We start from the raw sequence: 13,744 nt of genomic DNA, 5'->3' as shown, positions 1-13,744 counted from the left end.
ATTCTATTAGCTCACCTGCCTGTGTACACAGGGATGCGAAAGACCACTGACTGGTTCAGGGGGGAAAAAAAAAATCATCAGCCCGGTCCTGTAAATTCAGCGTGGGCTGCTCCCGCATCGGCGCAAGGTCCCCCGGAGTCCTGCGCCACACTCGGCGTCTCAACTCCTGACTCTCAACACAGACGGCTCTTTTTAATCTGTCCGTCCAAGAAAATGAAAATTATGCCAACATGGTCATTATGAGGATTTATGTGTGTGTGATGACTTAGACATCATTCATCATGATGTAATATTTACCAAATTGTGCCCCTCTGCTGAGCCTTCCCCATTCACATCTCAAGAAAATCATCACTTCCGCTCTAGGATGTAAACAATGCCGTCGCCCCACTTGCCAGAAGAGAAAACTGAGGCTCCGTGAGGAGGTGTGAACTGAAACCCAGAATTCTCAGACCAGAGTCTGAATTCTTGACTCCCAGGAGCCGGGGCGTCACTGCAGTTTGGTTCGAAATTTTAATTAACTTATTTTATTTCCGCCCTACACAGAATAAAATTCAGAAAGGTACAGAGGCTATAAAGGGTAAGGAGTTCTCACCCTTCTTTGGCCCCGTGTCCCCTCCCCAAGGCAGCCAGCTGAGACCATTTCTAGTGTCTCCTTCCAGAATCATTGGCCCTTTATACCAGCAAATGTGTGTCTGTTTCCTTCTCTAAGAACACGCAGCGCGTAACAGGTACACGGTTCTGCGGCTTGCTCTTTTCACTTCGTTATACACCTCGGAGCGTTCAGCATCCCATCCTTGTAGAGCTGCGTGCTCTCCGTTCAATACAGGCTGTAAGACTGGGCCGTAGGAGATTGTCGATAGCCAGCCATTTTTAACCAGGAAAGTGCCAAGTTCATGTGGTTCTGCCTCGTATCAGAATGCCGTTTCCCCGACCTCCTGTTATGAACACGTAGGTGCTTTCCCACGTGTAGCCTTTCTCACCCAGACGGGTATTATCTGAGGGACAGAGTCTTAAAAGTGGGTCAATCCAGTCCCTCCCCTTGGCTCAAGGTCCTCGAGATGAAGCTGATAGCTGATCCCCCGATTTCGGAAGCCCCTGGCAGGCTCTGTGGTTCTGCACACTGTCATCCCACCTCTGTAACCCCACGCCCCAGCCAGAGATCCCCCCATCACCTCGTCAACATGACTGCAGCTCCGGCTCAGGGTCCCCCAGACCACTGGCTCCCTCCCCGCTGGCTGGCTTTGTCGGCCAGGGAAGGAGACATTTCCCCCTGATCAATACAAATGCAATAGAACTCTATCCTGGGCGGCGGTGGCAGCAAGCCTTGGCTGTTTAATAAGGGGACCTCCCGAGGATATTGCATTCCTATGACAACAGCTGACAGGCCTCGATTTTTAGTATCAGAACCTGTTTAAGGCGAAGTTCTACGGCCGGCCGGGGCCTGGCTGAGAGCTGGGTGAGCGGCTCGGGCTGGAACCCGTCTGGCCGTTGTTTGCAGGCTGCAGCAGAGAGCAGCCCGCTGCCCCGGCCCCACCGCCTGGCGGCGGCCCCTGCAGGCCACCTGTTCCCACAGGCTGCCGCCCGCCTTGGCCAGCTGGGCTGCGGGGGAGCCCGGGCGACCTGCAGCCGCGGACCTGGTTATTTACGGCTTGCCCGTGGTCCCCGGGGACCAGGCATCTCCAGGGTGACGGCAGTTCGCCTTAAGCAGGACCAGGTACCTGGGCAGAGCGGGCAGGAAGTGTGAGTGACCGCCCGGACAGCCTCTTTCCTTGCTATAAATTAATCTGATAAGAGGGACTCCGAGAAACACCCCCGGGTTGGTTGCTGTTTGGAAAGACTTGAGAAGGGCCAGCTCCAAACTGTCCGGGACAAACTGGGAGGTTCCGAAAACCTGGTTCTTGCCCAAACAGCCTTGATGGCTCTGGGTTCTGTCTCGTCATTCTTCTCCCTGTTTTCAAATGATCTGCTGATACAGACCAGGGCCGAGCGCGACGGCCCCGACAGCGAAACCGCGGGCTTGTGAGCAGATAGAATCGCAGTGATTTATTTCCAGGGATTTGATATTTTAAGTTATTGTTGTTGTTATGTGTGGGCAATAAATCATATTTTAAAGTATCTGTTAATAGAGTGTTTTATTCTTTAAAAATAATAATTCTTTTTTTCTCTCTCTCTCTTTCAAGTGGACGGGTTGTTTCTTGAAGCCGAATCCTCGGGTTTTATTAAAGAGATGGGACAATAAATAACAATGTGTCAATAAATTTTTCCACTGGGGAAATTTCACCACCCGATCTTATCAGCTAAAAGAGGTCTTGTCCTTTCAAAAGTTAGCGGGAGGAACAAGGGGAGCGTGAGATGCCACTGCTTAAACCCGGGGGCTTGAATACATGGAAATGTCTTTAGTGCTTTGGCTTTTTAACCACTGGGTTCATGTTTAGGGATTTTAAATACCACGATGGGTTCTCTCTCCAAGTTTCAAAAGCCGATTCTCAAAATTGCATCCACCGAACTGCTTAAAACCAGGCACAGACGTCCCCCAAGCAAGGGCCTGGGGAATGATTACAACATTCCTTTGTGTGACACAGTAACACCCACTCCTGGGCACTCTCCGAGCGAGCCGCTGTTGAAAGTAACTGACTGGGCTGCAGCTTAAAACTAATCTTGTCCTTGGCTCCTTGGCCAGAGGTCAGGAGGAGAGGCCTTCCGAATCTGATCTCCGGGGAGATCTGAAGGGCTCCGAGAATACGACGCCTCGGAAAGGGCGGGGGAACAGACAGGGAGAGAGAGAGAATAAAAACAAAATTAAATTTTTACAATTAAGTATATTCCTTTTCTTTTTTTTTTTTTTTTTCATTTAGTTAATTTCCAGCCGCTCACGTTTATTGCACATTAATTATGCATACAGCTTTTGTGCGACTTAACAGTGAAGAACGTGATCCTTATCCTTTCACGGAGGATCCGGCTGCCGGCTTAGGGTCAGAGGGGGCAGGAGCTGCAGCCCCCCAGCAGTGGGGAGGGAGGACAGGGACACTCCACCCCCCACCCCCTCCCGTGCTCTCAGCTCCGGCCACCTCGATTTACTTAAAAGCATTTGCAACGGCGGGGGTGGGGGGTTGACCAGGGGCCCGGAGTATAGGCTGGCTGTGTCTCCAGGCCACATCTAAGAAAAAGACTGCAAACTAGCCCCTGACCAGCACCCCTCAGCTTGTCTTGGCCAATATCTGTGTTCAAACCCACTGGCCCAGGCCTGGGAGCTAAAGCCAAATGTGACAAGGCAGTAGACCTGGGGGGGGGGGGCATGTTTCCTTCCACCCCACCCCCATATGCTGCGGAGGGGGTGGGGCTGGAGGGGGGAGCAGCGGCTGGGCTGGGAGAGCCTTCCCCCAGCCTCACCCACCCGGCCCCAGCTCAGGCCACGTCCTCACAATGGTCCCAGGGTCAGATGGGCAGGTGGCCCTCTGCCAGCATGCCAGTGACACCGGACCCGGGCCACGGTCTCTCTGCCTTCCCCTCAGAACCTGTGTGGAAATCCCTGTTTGGCCAGGATCCATCTCTGCTCCGAGCGGGGCCCCTAGTCCACGAAGCCTGCACTTCCTCTTCTGGTGTCAGGTGCCCTCGTGGGCACCAAGCACCCACCCTGAGCCGGCTGGAGCGGGGCGGTCACCCTATTTCCTGCACAGGTTCTGAGCAGACAGACCCAGGACCCAAGCCCAGAAGCACCCTCACTGCTGGGGGAATTGGGCGACAGGGCTTTCTGTCTCTGATCCCAGATTCCCCATCAGAAACAAAGGACAGACCTGGACGCAGGGTGGGGCCGGGGTTTGGATGGAATGCTGCCTCCAGAGCACCTGCCCCGGGACCGCGCCCAGGAAAAGGGAGCTCTCAGCAGCCCCGAGGGGTGGGCATGGCGACCCCATCGTGCAGTTGAGGAAACTGAGACTTTGGAAAGGAAGGCTCCCTGTCCAGCCTGTACACGGCAGGGCCGGGAATGTAGCCGCTCACCGTGTCCTCCTGGGTCCCACCGCTCAGCTCACAAGGGCTGGAACCTGACCCCTTCCTCCAGCCCGATGGTAGAGATGAAGGGAGAGAAAAGGAAACGCATGCAATCGGGCCCTCTCTCTCTAGGACGGCTTTTGTGGCGGGTTTGCAGGAAGGGAAGCTTGGCGCAGGGGCCCTTGGTCCCTTGATCCCAGTGACTCAGTATCAGCCTGGGGAACAAAGATTGCAGGAGCAGCCATGCCGAGGGAGCCAGCAAGCTGGGGCCTGCACAGCCAGCGGCGCCCGCCACCGCCGGCCACCCGGAGTCACGCGGGTCCCTGAGGACAGGGGGCCCCCTCCAGGACAGGCGCCGGCATGCCGCACCAACCCCAGCTGGACTCTGGGAAGGGGCTTTGGGCCTGAGCCGCCCCTTCGGTTGTGTTGTTTTAATAAAAACGACTCTCCCAGTAACCCTGCCAGGATACACCATAAAATATCCCTCCCTTCTATTCTAGAACCCACACCCCTTTCTACGGTGACTCTAGGACGAACTTTAAAATAAAATTGTCATCATAAAGAAGTCACCCGTGAGTAATAATAAACAACATGTTTGACGTTTATTACTCTGCCTTCTGACAAACTAAAATGTGAGAATATGCCAAAGTTCGAGTTTCATAAAACTATTTTTCATCAAGTCCTTTCCTTTGACAAAGTGCCTCCGTTTATTTCAGGCTGGTGAGATTCACTTCGAACGTCACAGGATTTCCAGGATGGATCTTGGGTGATATTCCCAAGTATCTATGGCTCCATTAAATTCTCTTTGATTGACAGCCTTCAAGCTCTCCTAGCGAGCCACTGAGCAGCCGTATCACCCGGCGAAGGAGGCACCAGCCTTCTGAATGAGACAGAACCTCACATTGTGGCCAGTCACGGGCACCAAAGCCCCACTTCCTTATTGCGGTGAAGTCCACATCACGTATAATTTACCATCTTAACCATTTTAAGTGCACATCTCAGTGGCAGTAAGCACATTTACACTGCTGTGCAACCATCACCACCATCCATCTCCAGAACCTTTCTCATCTTTCAAAATTAAATTCTGCACCCAGTGAATACTAACTGCCCAGGTCCCCAGCCCCTGGCAACCACCATCCTGTCTCCATGAATCTGATTTTTCTAGGTACCGCATATGAGTGACATCTGGCCGTATTTGCCCTTTTGTATCTGGCCTGTTTCGCTTAGCTGACATCCTCCAGGTCCGTCTCTGGTGTGGCCTGGGTCAGGATCACCTTTCTTTTTACGGCTGAATACTATTCCTTTGGACCAAACTCTACTTCTAACAAGTACATGGTCACATACTAGGATACATATCAAAATACTTCCCCTCGGCAGGGGAAGGGGAAGGGGGAGGGGGAGGGGAAGGGGGAGGGGAAGGGGAGGGGGAGGGAAAGGGGGAGGGGAAGGGGGAGGGGGAGGGGAAGGGGGAGGGGGAGGGGGAGGGAAAGGGGGAGGGGAAGGGGAGGGGGAGGGGAGGGGGAGGGAAAGGGGGAGGGGGAGGGGGAGGGGGAGGGGGAGGGGAAGGGGGAGGGACACTGCCTCTCCTCTCATCCCAGCTAAGCTTTGATGGCACTGAGAGGAGCTGGAGATGGTGGGGTCCCCCGCTCTGCCCACGTGCCCCTCTCCCCTGGGCAGGGGCAGAGCTGGGAGAACAGGGCCCTCTGCACTCAGGAACATGAAGGAGGACCCAGGGGTGGGCTCTGGCCTTAGATGCATTCATAGAAACTCCCCCTGAGCACCCACGGTGCGCCGGCACTCCGCCCTGGCAGAGCTCATGGACTTTGTCACCGAGCGCCATTCCAGCCCCTTCCAGCTATCCCAAATGCAGGCTGAAACCAAAGGAAGCCGAAAATAACAGCGCTCTGTCCCACCGTTTGTTTTTGAGCCTATATCTTGACTATCAAAATCCCAGCTTCTCAAAGTACCAGTAATTTGCTTTTAAAGGGTAGTGGTGGTGTGGACAGCCTTATTCTTAGAAAATGCACACTCAAATATTCGGGGAAGACACCTGAAACGTACTTTCAAACTTACAGCAAAAAATACATAGATATTGATGAGTGTATACGTAGATGAAGCCAGTAGGGTAAACGTTTCCATGTGTGGAATCCGGGGGGGGGGGGGGCACGTGGACATTCCATGTACTGTGCTTTCAACTTTTCTATGAGCTTGAATATTTTCGTAATGAAATGTTGGGGGGAATCCTTCGCTCTCAGCATGCCCCTCCCTTTATGGCTATTTCCCTTGCCACAGTGTGGCCCAGAGGTCCAGGGGACATGTCACTGATGGGACACAGGAAGGCCAGCTGGCCAGGTCCACGAGCAGGATGCGTCCCACTGCTCTGCCCACAGTGCTGGAACAGCCGGTTCAGAGGGGAGCACGAAGGTGCAGGAAAGCCACCTGCCCCGACATCACCATCCCCAGGGACCCATTAGGACCACAGGCGGGGCTGGCACCAGACACCAGGTGTGAGGGTCTATCCCCAGACCTCCCCACTCATGGCAGGGCCACACTCTGGGGGGTGCCCCTCAGCTGTGAGGAGTGTGGCCCACATCCACCACTAATCAGAATCAGAAAGCCCTCCACAAGCACAGGAAGCAGAGCCTCCTCACCCGCTTCTGTCTCCCAGGACCTGGCACGAAGCGGGTGCCTGGTGGAGTGAGTCACAGCTTACAGCCGAGGTCCCCTTGTCCCGAGTATGAATCAAGTTAAGGTCATTCCTCACGGCCCAGCTGACCACAGAGGTCAGAACAACCCGCCTTTCTGGGCAGCAGCCACTGAGGGTGACAGGCCTGAGGAGCCCCAGGGGACAAGGACAGGAGTAGCCACTGAGGGTGACAGGCCTGAGGAGCCCCAGGGGACAAGGACAGGAGCAGCCACTGAGGGTGAGCAGGTCTGAGCAGCCCCAGGGGACAAGGACAGGAGCAGCCACTGAGGGTGAGCAGGTCTGAGGAGCCCCAGGGGACAAGGACAGGAGCAGCCACTGAGAGTGACAGGCCTGAGCAGCCCCAGGGGACAAGGACAGGAGCAGCCACTGAGGGTGAGCAGGTCTGAGGAGCCCCAGGGGACAAGGACAGGAGCAGCCACTGAGGGTGACAGGCCTGAGGAGCCCCAGGGGACAAGGACAGGAGCAGCCACTGAGGGTGACAGGCCTGAGCAGCCCCAGGGGACAAAGACAGGAGCAGCCACTGAGGGTGACAGGCCTGAGCAGCCCCAGGGGACAAGGACAGGAGCAGCCACTGAGGGTGAGCAGGTCTGAGGAGCCCCATGGGACAAGGACAGGAGCAGCCACTGAGGGTGACAGGCCTGAGCAGCCCCAGGGGACAAGGACAGGAGCAGCCACTGAGGGTGAGCAGGTCTGAGGAGCCCCATGGGACAAGGACAGGAGCAGCCACTGAGGGTGACAGGCCTGAGCAGCCTCATGGAACAAGGACAGAAGCAGCCACTGAGGGTGACAGGTCTGAGGAGCCCCATGGACAAGGACAGGAGCAGCCACTGAGGGTGACAGGCCTGAGCAGCCTCATGGGACAAGGACAGGAGCAGCCACTGAGGGTGACAGGCCTGAGGAGCCCCATGGGACAAGGACAGGAGCAGCCACTGAGGGTGACAGGCCTGAGCAGCCCCAGGGGACAAGGACAGGAGCAGCCACTGAGGGTGAACAGGCCTGAGCAGCAGCCTCATGGGACAAGGACAGGAGCAGCCACTGAGGGTGAGCAGGTCTGAGGAGCCCCAGGGGACAAGGACAGGAGCAGCCACTGAGGGTGACAGGCCTGAGCAACCTCATGGGACAAGGACAGGAGCAGGCAACTGGGGCCAGAAGATGGGGGGTGTGTGCAGGCCCCTAGGCCGGGGACAGCCTGACCCGGTAAGAGCCAGGTACCCAGGGGGGCCTGGCTGAGGTGGCCTTTGAAATCCAGGCCCTCGCCCGAGGGAGAACCCGGGCTGGGCTGGCCTCTCTCTGGCAGTTCAACGTCTGCTGGCCAGAAAGGGGGGCCTCCCTCTCTGACAAGGAGGAACCACCTGAGAGGGTGTTTTGTTTTAATCATCAGAGATCAAAGACAAGTCCCACTGGGCTGGGAATCCTCCAGGGGTCCCGGGTAGCCAGCAGCAGTCAGAGGGCCTGCTGTAGGCACCAGGCCCTTCCTCTCCTCCTGCCCGGTGGGGCCTGGCTCCATGCCCCGCCCTTCCCGAGTGGCTGCCCAGGGCAGTCAGGGCTCAGGACCTCAGCACTGGGGTTTTGCTGACTTGATGGCTGGGGCCGTACCGACAGGCCAGGCACGGGCACAGAGACCTGAGGGAGCCACGGTGCAGCTAAAACCTTGTGTGCCCAAGAGACCTGGGGGCCAGCTGAGGCTCCAGCCCCCTCGGGAAGGCTGTGGCCACGAGTCTGGCTGTGGGATTACAGCAGCGCCAGTCCCACCCTGTCCTTGAACAGTCGGCCACCTAACTCTCGGAGCCTCCGCTCTCTTCCACGTAAGGGTCACGCTTGTGCCGCCGCTCCGACCCGGCCTTGTCAGACACTTGGCTCAGTGCCTGGCCCAGCGTGAGGCGGGCAGCCTCGTCACCACCACTGCTGTTAAAGGCCTGCGTGTGCTCGTGACGCCGGTGACCCCAGGGCTGTTGATATGCACTTGAGGTGATACTGACACTGGGACCACAGACCCAGAGTGACTGGCGAGTAGTCTGAATATGGAACCCCTCCTCAGCCACTACCCGTGGCAGGACCAGTATCCCCAGTGCAGGGCCTGCCATCTCCCTGTGCCCCAGGAGGCGGCATGGCCCGTGTCCCTCAAGGACAGAGGCCAGAGACTTTGGCCTCGCTCTGTTTGCCATGAAAAAGCAAAACCACTGCAGGGTTCAAAAGGAAAGAGAGGAAAACCTGGTAACTCGTCCCAGACGGTCCGTCCTCTTTACAAAGCTGATTCCAGGGAGCTGTGTTCCCACCGGGAGAGGCCACAGCCTCATTAGGGAGCTCTGGGAACGATGAAAAAGCCGGCCGCCACGCACATCCCCAGGACAATTAGGCCTTGTCCCCCTGCCTTCAAAGGCAGCCTCACTGTGTACGCGTGCGTGCGTATGTGTGTGTGTGTGTGTGCGCGCGCGCGCACGCGTGTGCATCTGAGAAAGCTTCTGTGTGGGGCTCTTCTTTCCCTTTGCCTATTTGTATATTTCATTTTGGCTCCTTGTTTTCCTGTCCCCTCTCTCTCCTTTCCATCTATTCTTCCACCCTTCTCAGCCTGTCTCTAATGATCTGTCTTCTGCCCGCTGGGTACCCACAGATGGCCCAGGCCAGACGCACCGCCCCAGAAGACCGTGCCTTCATGTCCTTGGAACAGGTTCCGAGACGCTGCCCCCTGGACACCCAGCTCCGCCAAAAGACAGGAAGGATGCGATCACTTGGGCGAATACTTCGACCGCCAGTTCTGCCATCATGAGTACAGAATGCAAACTATTCCCCCAGAGCAAACGCCGGCTCCGGTTTCCGGATGCCGCCCTCGGAGGCGGCCGCAGTCTAAGCCCTGATTCTTCTCCAAATCCCGGCGAGCACTGCCCCACCCCTTCCCCACAGAGCATTTCTTACCCACGTCAGGAGTCATAAGCAGGGACAGTAACATCCCTCTGCACCCAGGTCTTTTCCCGGGGTCTTACGTTGAGGGACATCCTGCTCTCTGGAGACGAGGACTCATTTTGGGAGTGCCACCCAAAACCGAACCAGGCCCCCATGAGCATTGTGGGCCTGCCCGGTCCTGCCAATGCCGCCGCCTGCCGCCCAGGCCCCTGGCACCATGGAAGTTTCCTGTAACCAACAACACCCCTTGTGAGACACAGGTTCCGACACCAGGCAGTTATTTGAGGGGATCAGAATGTTGCTTTAAGTGAGAAGGCAAATTCTAGAGACTTCTTTTTGTCATAACACCAGAGGAAGCAGGCACAATATTTGCAAAATTAGAAACAGCCTGGGTCTCAGCCCCTGGCTGATGGCACTCGGGTATTAATCCATTAAGGCAATCAAAAGAGCTCAAATAAAAGCCTGCGGCCTGCAATATACATGTCCATGAACAAGCGGTAAAACTTCCTGAAAAGGTGATTTCAAAGCCATATTGCCCACGCTTGGCAAATTGCATATTTAATTATTTTGTCAGTCCCTCTTTCTCCTCTAATCTTTGGGGAAAATGCCTTTGGACATACGAAACCAGTTAGGGTAATTAAGGTACGATGGAATTAGGTGTCGACTGATTTCTCAGAAAGATGGCATCCTCTAACCTGGTATGAGATGTGTGCAGACCCCAAAAGGCAGTAACGTCTGTAATGTCTGCCTCTCCCTAGAAAGATCAAAGGTCTTTTGTCCCTTTCAAGATGTTTGTAGAATTTGTTTCCCAATTATCCCACATTTGCGCACTGGGACATCCTAGTTAACTCTTTGATGGCACCTCGGGAATTGGGCCGTAATTGACATCAAGCCGCACCTCCCAGCTCCAGGCTCCAGGCCAAGATTCCGACCTGGGGTCTATGCTCCCAGACGGGACAGGGTGGATGGGAACGAGGAAAAGGGTAGAGGCAGAGGTCGGCGTCCCTTAGGTTTCAGCCGGGCTCTTCGCTCGGTGACACGGGACTTGTTCCATCGTTCAGACATGGCTGACCCTTGGTAAACTCCCCTGAGCTCATGCTGGTGTGACAAGGGGCTAGGATTTTGCCTCTGCAAAATTTTGCCATCCTGAAAGCAGAGTCTGATGGCCTTTGAATATTGCTCTAGAAAGGAAAGACATGATGATATTCCCACCCTGGAATATTTCTCCTGGTCCAGCAAGATGCTGGGGGGGGGGGGGGGGGAGAATGAAAGAACGAAAGAAAAAGCCATCAAATATTTGGGGAAAAATGAAGGAAAAAAAAAGCTGTCGAGATGGAAAGTTTTAATTCTATTTAGAAACTAAATGTGATTAGGATAGCATGCCAAGGTATAAAGTCCACTGTTAATATTTTAATCTAATACACTTTCTCTAGTGTGTTTTATTTACTTTTTATCTGTTTCCTTTGTTTAATGTCTTGTCCATCCTTTTTTCCTGATCGCTGGGTTCAAATAATTTGTCACAACTTCGCCTCGCTTAAGAAAAAGAGAGAAACAAAAACAAACACCTTTCTAAGCCTATTATTCATATGCAAACGCAATGGCCCCTTAGGAAACTATTTTTTTGGAAAAGCCGGCCACAATTTGACAACTGAACTACCGCTGATTTAAGGAATCAGATTCCAGGAGTTGCCCCAAGAACTTTGGCTTGTGCTTTGTCCTTTTCTTTCCCTGCATTTCACCCCTTAAACATCCACCTGCGTCCCAGCAAGCTCTACACGGAGGCGCTGGGCTCCCAGACGCTGCGGAGGGGCACGTTCCCCTTACAACGTCGTCGTCTGGGGTGGCTGTTTTCGAAATTCTTCCAGAGAAACCAGAGAGCAGAGGCAGCCCGCCAGCTGTGTTCTCTACAGACAACAAACTCAAAAGCGCCTCCGGTCTCTGAAAAAAACTGCGAAGACCCTCCAAAAGTATAGACTGAAAGAAAAAAAAGGTCACAAAAATATATTTTCTGCACTTTGCAACAGTCAAGGGCAGATAGATCGCGGCATGTCCAGCTGCTGAGAGCAGTGCCTCCAACCTGGGCTCCCTCTGCCAGAGAAAGGCCCGGAAGGTTCTCCATGGCAGGGAACAGGCACCCCCAGCTGGATAAAGGAGCTGGATAAAACAGAGTTAACAAATAAATATACCGGCTGTACCATTCAGTTGGAATTTCAGATAAACAGGAATGATTTTTTTTTCTTTTTTAGTATAAGTATGTCCCAAATATGGCAATGGATATACTTATAATAAAACCTTATTTCTGGTTATCTGAAATTAGCACTGAGTGGAGCACCTCATATTCTACCCAGCAAACCCAGCCCGGGATTCCAAATGGAGAACACACTGAGCAGGGACATCCTGATTTGTCCATCCAGAACCAGAACCGAGTCCATCAAGAAAACAGTGCTTTGGGGCGGGGTGAGGTCTGAGCGCCAGGAAGGACCAGCTCCGTGCCAGCCCTGAGCAGGGGCCGTCTGGGGTCTCAGTCCTCCCTCCACAAGCCCCCCAGGTCAGTGACCGTGATCTGAGGGAGGGAGCGCCAGGCTGAGTCACCAGGGAGCAGACAGACGGAGCCTGTGCTTAGCGCACCGTGGGCTGAAAGTGGACACCTGGAAATTCTGGTTGGATTGTTTTAAAGCGCTGAAGCATTCATTGTGGGGAGAACTGGGAGTTTACTCACCTTTCTAGAAAACACTTGCTTTACAGTTTAGTGTCTTTTGATGATTAGTGGGAATGGGAGCATCGTGGCATTTTAGGGGCTTCGGCTATTGACTTCTGGGTCTGGCTGTCCCCAGCGTGCATGGGTCCAGAGCTCCAGATGCTCGCTGAGCTTGGGGAAGGGGCCTTGGAGACGACTCCTGCCCAAGCCTTGAGGCCTCAGACTGCCGGCCCTGCCGGGGGACTGGGGCCTCCTGCCCATGAGGCGAGGCGAGGTAGGTGAGGGTGGTGAATTAATTCTCACCATGGTTGCACAGGAAGAGGGTCCAGTTCCTCAAGGCTAACTTCCCAAGTTCTCTCCCCCCGCCCCCTCCAGGCGCTGTCACCCTGCTTCTTGCAGCTCCTCAGAGACCGGCTCCCCCACTCTGCCCGCCCCTCCCACTTCCTCAGCCAGTTCTTTCTCCTATCCCCCCTAATTCCCTCCTGCTGCAGAAGCCCTTCTGGTCATGCTGGGCCTCCAGGGAGACAGAGAACAGCTGGTCAGCATCTGGTGCTCTCCATTAGCCAGGGCCCCTGCCCCCTGGGCCTTCCGCTCCCCGGGCAGAATAATCCCGCTTCCTCTAACCTTTTGGCTGGGTCCCGTGCTCAGGCTTTCATCATGTCCATCGCGGCCTCCGAGGCCTCTCCAGGCTCCCTGGCCCTCCCATGGCTTCTGCTGGGCTGGGCCAGGCTGACCGGCAGGGGTGGGGGCAGGGGGTGACTGACCCCTCTCTCCTCCCAGCCAGAGAAGTGGGGGGTGGGGGGAGCCGTGTCTAGAGAAGCAGGCAGATGTCAGAGCCATGCCAAGTTCCCCCATGGCCAAATGAGCCTCATCTTGTCATCTGGAAATTGGGGGCCCTATGCCCTCCCTAGAAGGTTTGGTGGGCGGATGCCAGAAGGTAACAGGAGTGGAGGCCATCCCAGACTCCCCTTGCCTTTCATTGGGTTACTTTGAGCCAGTACCTTCAACTCTTAAACCTTAGGAAGAGTCCAAAGATCAGCCCCTAAGTTCTGGCCCTGACCCGCAGTGAGAGCTCATTAGTGTGAGGACACATCATCATGGCTGCTGTGCCCAACGACGGCATCATCGTTATTATTCACCGCCCAGGACCAGGACTGTGCGTGTCCCAAAGACTCAGCTGCCCCGGCCCGCCTCTCCTGCCCCCACGGGCCCGGGTTCCGCCACGGCCCGCTGGGTTCCACCCCGGCCCGCTGGGCTCCGCCACGGCCCGCTGGCTGGATGAAAGGGACCTGCGGAGAGCTGACTTCCAGTTTTCTCCTCAGGGCTTCCAGAAAGATGTGGGGACTCTCCCCTTTCCAGAAGCCTCTGAGGCCCCAGTGCAGGGTCCCTGCAGAACACAGGGTCACAGGAGGGCTGGCTACCTCCTGTAGAGGACCAGGCAGTGGGTC

This window comes from Saccopteryx leptura, chromosome 2, assembly GCF_036850995.1.
Source record: "Saccopteryx leptura isolate mSacLep1 chromosome 2, mSacLep1_pri_phased_curated, whole genome shotgun sequence".
In the NCBI taxonomy this organism is placed as follows: Eukaryota; Metazoa; Chordata; class Mammalia; order Chiroptera; family Emballonuridae; genus Saccopteryx; species Saccopteryx leptura.
Note: the sequence above shows the minus strand (reverse complement) of the source record.